Source organism: Octodon degus, unplaced genomic scaffold (genome assembly GCF_000260255.1).
Source record: "Octodon degus isolate 3935 unplaced genomic scaffold, OctDeg1.0 scaffold00049, whole genome shotgun sequence".
NCBI lineage: Eukaryota > Metazoa > Chordata > Mammalia > Rodentia > Octodontidae > Octodon > Octodon degus.
In genome coordinates this window covers 13694695-13703472 of record NW_004524625.1, presented here as the reverse complement: position 1 = coordinate 13703472, position 8778 = coordinate 13694695, and the positions used below count along the sequence as shown (strand labels likewise).

The 8778-nt window shown below is 42.4% G+C and overlaps 1 pseudogene; it reads right to left on the bottom strand.

Moving 5' to 3' along the window:
* Nucleotides 1-7891: 7891 nt before the first annotated feature.
* Nucleotides 7892-8778, bottom strand: part of LOC101584932 — a 2233-nt pseudogene continuing 1346 nt past the window's right edge.

Here is an 8778-nt window from a genome sequence, read left to right as displayed (position 1 = left end):
CTGCAGATGTTATTAATTCAGGGATTTCTTTTTTTATTTCCAATCTGAGTTCCTCTATACCTTTCTGCAGCTGTTTCTTTATTTCAGAAGCCGTTGACTCATTGCTTTCAGCTCTGTGATTCCCAATTTGTTCTGTGTTAGTGTCCTCTGTACTTGTTACAGGCTAGGACTGGGTCTGGGGGTTCCCGGAACTGGGCAGAAATTCCTACTCGGTGGGCGGGGTGCGGGAGGTAAGGTGGAGTGATGGGGGGCAGCCCGAGGGGGTGGGAGAGGGTCCGGCCCACGCTGCGCCTGGGCTGGGACTGGTCCCTCTGGCGCAGGGTAGCAGGAAGCTCTCCACAGACTCGCCGGACCTGGGCTAGGACTGGGTCTCCCAAAATCCTAAGTGAAATACAGACATACAAACTTAAATACTGCATTGTTTTTCTTGTGTTAGAAACCCAAGTAAATAAGAAGCAAAATAGGATAGATATTGGGAAGTAGGAAGAACATGTCCAGTGGGAAGGGAAACAAAGCAGGGGTATGGGTAGAGGAAAAGGAAGGGAAGAAAGAGGAAGGGAAGAAAGAGACTGGAAAGAAAATTAGAAATGGCTTTTATAAAGGGGGGCTGAAGGCAGAGGAGGGGAATGTTCATAAAAGAACTAAGATATACTCTGTACAAGGACCAGACAGCTCAGCGGACTAAAGCGCTTGCTTTCCCAAAGCACATGGACCAGGGTTCAATCCCTGGCACCACATGCCATGCCAGCATCACCCCCAGGGTATGCTAAGACGAATGAGACTGGGCATGGTGGTGCATGCCTGGAATCCTAGTGCTTGGGAGGTTGAAAACAGGAGGATCACTGAGTCCGATCTGTGCAGTGAGACCCTGTAGACTCTGTACTAAATACATTAAAAAAAAAAAAAAAAAAGACATACCCTGGGTACAAATGCCTTGATGAATGTGATCATTATGTGCTGCAAATAGGTACTAATAAAAAGTGTGGAATACATCTGTCTGGACTCAAAAATATTGTCAATAAAAAACTGTCAAGTAGATTGGAACATCAGTGTCACTGTATCTTGAAGTGTGCTTTTATTCCTTATTATTAAGGCACATAGAAAGCCACACTTCAATCTTAGTATTAGCTTGGGGCCCTGCCTATACTCTATAATTACAGTGGTAAGTATGGTTTTGATAGTGAAACTAAAACTAATAATTCCCCGTATCTAGCTCCAAAGAACAGTTTTATCGCTAGGCCTGAAAATACTTCACATTTTACCTTCAGCATGGAAAGTCTGACTCCTAGAGCAAGGCTAGAGTTGAAACTGTTCACATTTGCTTCTCAGACACTTCTTTTGTGCTTTGCAATTGAACATCTTTCTAAGCATTGTAAAGTTTTTCTTTCAGTCCAATTATGATCAAGGGATTGAATCCTATACAGCCTATAGGCTTGATGTCTTACTTACTTTTCTATCATTGCTGAGACAAAATACCCAATACCCAAAATAAAAGAGGGTAAATTTTTTGGCTCACAGTTTGTAGGGGCTTCAGTTGGTAATGCTGGCTCCAAGGCAAGGTGGCACGTGGCAGAGGGGCAACTGTTCACAGCAGTGGAAAACAGCAAAAGCAACAAAAGCAAAAGGGGCAAAGAGGGTAAAAGGGGAGAAGAGCGAGAGCAAGCCTTTTGCCTTCCCTTGTATGCAGGTGACCACCCCATCCCAGGGGCAGGTGTAGCACCACACCCATAATCCCGGCATTGGGTCATAAATCACTCACAAACTCTAGAAGCCCACCCCATGACCACATGAGGCTTTGGGGGAACTTCTTTACACAAACAGTACCACTTGGGGTCTTTTCTTTCTTCAAGTTCATTTTTTTTTTCTGTATGCTTTGAATTATTATTGTCATCTGAGCTTCAATACTACACAAGTGGGTTGTTTGACAGGTTTACAACTTCTTGAATTTATGGTAGACCTCAAGTATCAACAACTGGTAATAAGGAGTGCAGAAGAAGTCTGGAGAAACCTGGAATCTTCTGAGAAAGTAGTGAGGAACTGAATAAAGGACACACGGAAGTTGATTTTTTAAAGGATAAGTAGGGGTTTTCCGGGCAGTGATTTGCACTTCCAACAGCAGAAAGGCTTACAAAATTCTGCTGTATTCTGGAAATAATCAGAAATGCAATGTCATTGTGTTGACAGAGGTGGGAAGTGGTATTTGATCCTGAGAAAATGGTTAGAGTCAGATTACGGAGAGCCTCTCAAGCCATGGTGGGTGGTGAGTACTTGACAGGACTATATTAATAAAAAACAAAAATGGCCCCTTCATTCCACTCCAACTCCAACCTGAAAAAGTCCCTTCCTTCCCTTTTTTGAATAGTGAGTAAAAGGAGCTTGCGTGCGTGCAGATGGTGCCTGAGCGGCAGGACAGGACACACGCATCTGCTGAGGTAGCAGCAGCGTGATCCCAGTAATGAAGACGTGGCACATGGCGGTGCAGCCTGTGCTGTGCTCAGGGTGGTGGCCGAAGGGAGGCGCGCATGACGGACACAGACAGCTTCCAAAGCTCTGGATTTGAGGGATAGATAGGAAGGTAGGTAGATAGATAGACAGACAGACAGACAGACAGACAGATAGGCAGACAGATATAGATATAGATATCTATATAGATAGATAGATAATCTATCTCTATATCTATCTATCTATCTATCATCTATCTATCTGTCTATCATCTATCTATCTATCTATCTATCTATCTATCCATCCATCTATCCATCCATCCATCCATCCATCCATCCATCCATCCATCCATCCAGGCAGCAGTGGCCTAAGGCCAAACAAATCACAAAGCAGGAATACGGGAATCTGCCTCATGCCACTCAGTGTCGCCTTCAATTTTTCCTCTTGGGCTTCAAGCACGAGGCTTGGGAAAGTGACCACCACACACACAGGCCCATGCTCACGCTGCAGTAGATGGGCCAGACTACCTGAATTTTGTCTTGGTTTCATGTCGCGGTCTTAGACTCACTCTTTGCCCTAGAAGGTTCATGCTTTCATAACTCTTCTCCTTGCTGACATCCAACTCCTGACACCCAAAGGTAAAAGAGAAAAGAGGTTTTTATAGCTTACAGGTTTGAGAGGTTTCAGTTCGTAGTCAGGCGCCTCAGAGGCAGGGAGGCACGGTGGAGGGACTGCTCATGGGGGAAGCCGTGCCCGGCAGGCGGAGCACAGCACAGCCCTGAGGCCGGGAGGCAGTGGGAGCCAGCCTGCCTTCCTTCTGCCGCTTCACCGTGTATTCCTCCAGGCCACCCACACCGTGAGCAGTGCCACCCACACCCAGGGAGGCTTCCCGCTATGCACACCCAGAACTATACCCAACCAATCAGTGAATTAATTTATTTACCCACATGCCCTTAATCCCAGCATCACACACTTAATCCCAGCATTACAAACCCTGACTCCAGCTACCTCTGCTAAGCTTCCCCTATGGCCCTATGAGTTGACTCTCTGGTTCAACTTGTGTAAAAGAAATCAAGCTGCAAAGAAAAACTGGTTTTTCACAAAGGATGGATGTGTAGATATAAGCCACAATAGTTTATAACCTTATTTTCCCTCATTAATGTTCATTTATTACAAAAATCTGTACTAAGAGCAACCAGAGCCCCACAAGAAATTTTTCATGCAAATAGTCATTCAACCAACCTGGTGTTTGATTTAACTTTTGTGACATAGTTTTTCTCCTAAATGCAATACAATTACTACATATTTGCAACAATAGTTTGGAATTTGATATTCAACATTTTCATTTTATATTATGTCATGCCTATTATTCCATGTTTTAGTCAGTGTTTTCTTATACCTACTTCTTCCCCTGACCTCCAAATACTAACACGCTGATATAGCCTAATCCATAACCCTAATAAAATGACACATATATAAATTTGCTCACTATTTGATAAAAAAGTATCACACTCTCCAGTTTCTGCCATTTACTTTCCTTATTAGTGATACACCACATTCACTTATTATGTTCATACTAACAACACTTCAATAAATATTCTTTCATATAATTTCTTCAGTACATGTCTATTTCTCCAATAGCACATGTTCCTAGAGCAGGTCCAAGGCAAGTGTAATTTAAATTTTAACAGGCATGTGAAATGACATTCCCTAAAAGTTACATTACTTCATTCCCTCAAGCTTATCAACTTGTCAGTGCAAATATTCTAGCAATATTTAAAATCAGAATCTCAGCAATAAGACTATCTGTTATGAATCCTAGCTCTTCCATTATAATCTATATGAGCCTGAACGATTAAAGTAATTGTGCTGTTCCATATATGTAAAAACAGATGTTATAAAATACTAGTTGTTGCCTGTTATTGACATGGAAGTATACACCATGGTTGAGCTATGATGATAGGTATGATGAACTGGCACATTAGTATGATCAATTAATTATATTCATATAGTGCTTCTTTTGCAACAAAGTTATGATAGGAGGCCCGGGGAGATGGCTCAGTAGAATAAGCACTTGCCTGGCAAGCACAAGGGCCTGAGTTCAATCCTCGATTCTGCCAAAGACAAAACAAAACCAAAAAAAAAGTTATGCTAGGAGATTCTACCCATTTGAATGAAAAACAGCTAATTCATCAGTTACTAACACATGAAAATAAGAGCTCCCAACGGTTTAGAGCTATGACAGATCATTTAACACCACTGCTCAGTGTGTTCTGAACTGTGTGTCGCTCTCTGTGACGCCCTGCTTCGATGGGTCTAGCCCCACAGAGCAGCTCTCCTGGGCCTGCAAGCAGCGGCAGCTCGCAGACGTTTTGGTACAACAGTGTTGCCAGATGTTCACTGTACAAACAACAAACTGTCCTGACTTTCTACCCCTTTTTTATTTCAGAGGGTGTCAGTAGCCTTGTGTAAATGGAATCACGCTGCAAAGAAAAACTGGTTTTTCACAAAGGATGGAAAGTAAACATTTCATTTTATTGAGCAATACCCTCTGCATCTTCCCTTCTGTTTTGTTGGAGCCTGCAGTGAGCATTCTAAGTACATATTTACACTAAGTTCCAGTTTAATGTGGATTCAAACAGAAAGATCAAATATTTGGAACTTCTACAGATTACTTTTATAAGTCAGAGACAAAAGCAGCAGTCAGCGAGCTTGCGGAGAGAAGGCTTCGCTAAAGCAACTCTTAGGGCTGTTAGAGAATCAGCCCGCAGTTGATTCTGTAGAATCCACTCACCACGTGCAAGACCCCATCCTATGCGTACAAGCAATGTAAGAGGGTTGGGGTACCATGCGGCTAGCGTAGCAGGGTGGGGAAAATGCCTTGTGAGCAGTAACAAGCATTAGGCTTCTCTTGGCGTTCAGTGAGAGAAAACCACAAAGAAACGAACTTAAACAAATCAACAAAAAATGTGAGTTCATATAATGAAAAGGAGAAGGGTACTAGCCTCAAGTAGGGCTTGATCCAAGGGTTCCAGTAATAGTAACAGGACCCCAAATCTCTCCACGTTCTGGATAAGCCTGCCTAAATATAGGCTTTATTCTCAGATTCTATGTAATGGGAGGAAGGTTTATTAGAGCTTCGAGTCTCCATCCTCTCAGATTCAAGTCTAACAAAAATGGAACTTCAATTCCAAACAATAATGGATGCAACTCACAATGGTCTGAATTTGGTTACCGGCGTGGCCTAACCTGTGCACGGATGCAGAGGATCCCACGCTCTTATTGGTCAAGACAGCCACAGAAGTGAGGTCAGCACATGCAGCCATTATAAAACGTTAGCAGTGCAATCTGGTGCTCAAGACCTCCCCGATTCTGATGTCACACAGGTCTGGGTGTGGGACTTAGACCTGCCCTTTGTATGACTTTGGGTCTCAAAGCTTGATTGCTCATACATACAATAGGTATGATAATTACCCCAACCTCATAGGGCTTTACAAGGATTAAATACGATGATGTATACTATACCTACGTGTTGGTACTAGACCCCCATGTCTTCAGACTGTGTATATCTTTATACCATCATCTCCTGTGTTCTTCCCCCCCCCCCACTAAAGTTGGGGATCCTCCTCATACTTACCACATGAATGGCATGTTAATGATTAAAGTCAATGAACGATTCTCTGCCTTTGTTTGAACTGATTTCTATATAGTACTAACCCCCTGATTAAACATTTCCCAGAGTTATTGAGGAGGAGAATCTTCTCTATCTCTACTATATATCCTTCTCTGTGTTCATCTGTGGATGTTTTACCTCTTTTACCACTAATGTTTTAGCCCATCTTCAATTCTACAGAATTCATTAGGAGTACAGCACATGATTCTAGGCATTAGAGGGATGAAGAATCATATTTTATTTTTTGAAGCCTTATTAAGTTCAGACCATTATCACCCTTACTTTACAGATGGACAAATAAGCAGCCACATAAGGGGTAAATCCAGGTCTCACACTCAGGCTTGCCTGAACTTTGAGTCACAAATAACTATTAAGCACTAGATTATATTGCTAACATTTTATGCAAACTGAATGTTTTAGGAAAGTCCTCAGGATCTCCTATCTGAATAATAAGAAATAATAAGAAGAAATAATAAGAAGAAATAATAAGAAAAGGACTTAAACTATATTCTTCTTAGTTCTTTTTCAGTGGATCCTTCTTACATCCTCAAAGTTTAGTCCTAAGATTTTATATTTTCTAAAAACTATGTTGTCTCCTTGTTAGCAAGCATCTGATTGTAATGACTGCCCAATATCTTTTCTTTTGGTTTTAGTTACTTAAGTTTATTGGTATGTTTGAAGTATACAAAATGATCACATTTGTCATAGGAAATTTGTACCTCTGCATGACATATTTTCTTTTTTCCTCCTCCCTTTCCCTGGCTTTCCCTTCAGCCTCACTTCCTGTTCTTATTTACAACAGCTTTGTTTCCATTTTCCCCTTCTTTTCATACTTCTTTCTTTCCTCTTCCATCTCCTCCCCTTCTTCTCTCTGTAGTTCTCCTTCCCATTTGAACATTTTTTTCCTATTTCACAGTATCTATTATAAATATTGGTCCTTATTTACGCTTTTGGTTACTCACACCACAGAAATGATGTGATATTTACGTGTGTGTGTCTTATTTGTTTCACTTAAGATCACGGTCTCAAGGCATATCCATTTACCTAGAAATCTCTCAAGTTCATCCTGCTCTATGGCCCAGTAGTACTCCATTATAGTAAAAAACCAAACTAAACAAAGAAAAGAAATCACATTTTCTTCATTCATGGATCGGTTCACAGACATCTAGGCTGCTTGCAAGGCTTAGCTATTACAAACTGTGCTGCTGTAAACATGGGTGTGCAGGTAACATAACACAGTGGCATGATGCTTTTTATTCTTTCAAGAAGATACCAAGAAGAGGATTAGGTTAGGTCTAACAGAACCTCTCGTCTTAGGTTTTTGAGTAATCTCCATGCTGGTTTCCTTAATGGTGAATGCCCCACTCCACACTCTCACTAGCAGTGACAATGTTTTTTTTTCTTTTTTTTTTCTCCAAAGCCCCACTGCCATTTGTTATTGGTTGATTTCTTGATAATAGTCATTTTTTTCTGAAGTGACATGAAATCTTAGCAGTGTTTTTTTTTTCAGCACATATCAACATTTTATTTATAAAACTGTTTCAACACAAGAATATTCTTGTTCCGTTTGTGTGCACTATGAAAAGCTTAGGGACAGAACGCGCTTTCATCTCACATAGATCAGGTTCTGGACGGCACAAGGTGAAATGCCTGGAACACTTCTTCTCTAGTCCACATATACTCTGAATAATTTTGTAGCCAGTCTTTTCAGCAGCTCACAGTGTTGGAAGAAAGGCTGTAGTGTTCTGTGGAGCCCTCAGCGGCAGGGAGGCAGCGTCATTCGTACTTCCGGAACCTGCAGAAGCCCAAAGCGATGGCCAGGCAGGTGAACGCCGAGGCTGCAGGGTGACGACTCGTCTCAAGTTTGCTGGACTCCATCAGCGTTTCTAAGGAAGCACCTTCAGTGTCTGTTTTACTAGTGGCCTCTGAAATAGCACTTTTGACTTGGGTGTCCTTTCTGGTGAATTCCGTGCTGGCTCCCATGAGCTGTTTTCTTGGTCTGTGAACGTATGTGTTACTCTGCTCCTTGCAAGGTCGATGTCCAGTTTATTATCTGCTCTGACTCGGCTGGTTTCATGCGTCAGTTGTTTAACTTGACCTCATTCAATTTTCATTTTCTCGTTCTCTGCTCTCAGATTCGCAAATTCACTTTTTTGTAGGATGACCATATCTTTCCTGATAGAATCCGGTGCGCCGCGAGCTGCTGCTGGACTGTTACCTCCTGCTGCGCTGGAGCGACCATCTCCTTGTAGGTCGGGCCCAGCTGACCTGTGATAAAGAGGTCAATGCCGACACAATTGTTTCCGCTTGTGCCTTGGCACATCCGTGAGCTTCTAAATCCCGAACCAATGAATGGGCATCAAAAGTTAATTTCCTTTGTTCGAAAGGAGTTCTGTCCGCTGGTCTCTTGCCATACCCTTCCTTGCTTGTGGCGGTCAAGAAATCTGTCCGCAGGGCGGGTGAGAAACGCCCGCACGGAGTCGCAGCCCACCGGCCGCGCTGCCATCAGAGCGCGGAGGCGCCGGGCCCACCGACTCCTCGTGCTCTCAGCAGTGTTTAATCTACATCTCTTGAATGACAAGTGATGTTGAACACTCTTTCATATATTTGTCTGCTGTTTATGCCTCTTCATTTGAGAAGAATCTGTTTATTCCAAATACCCA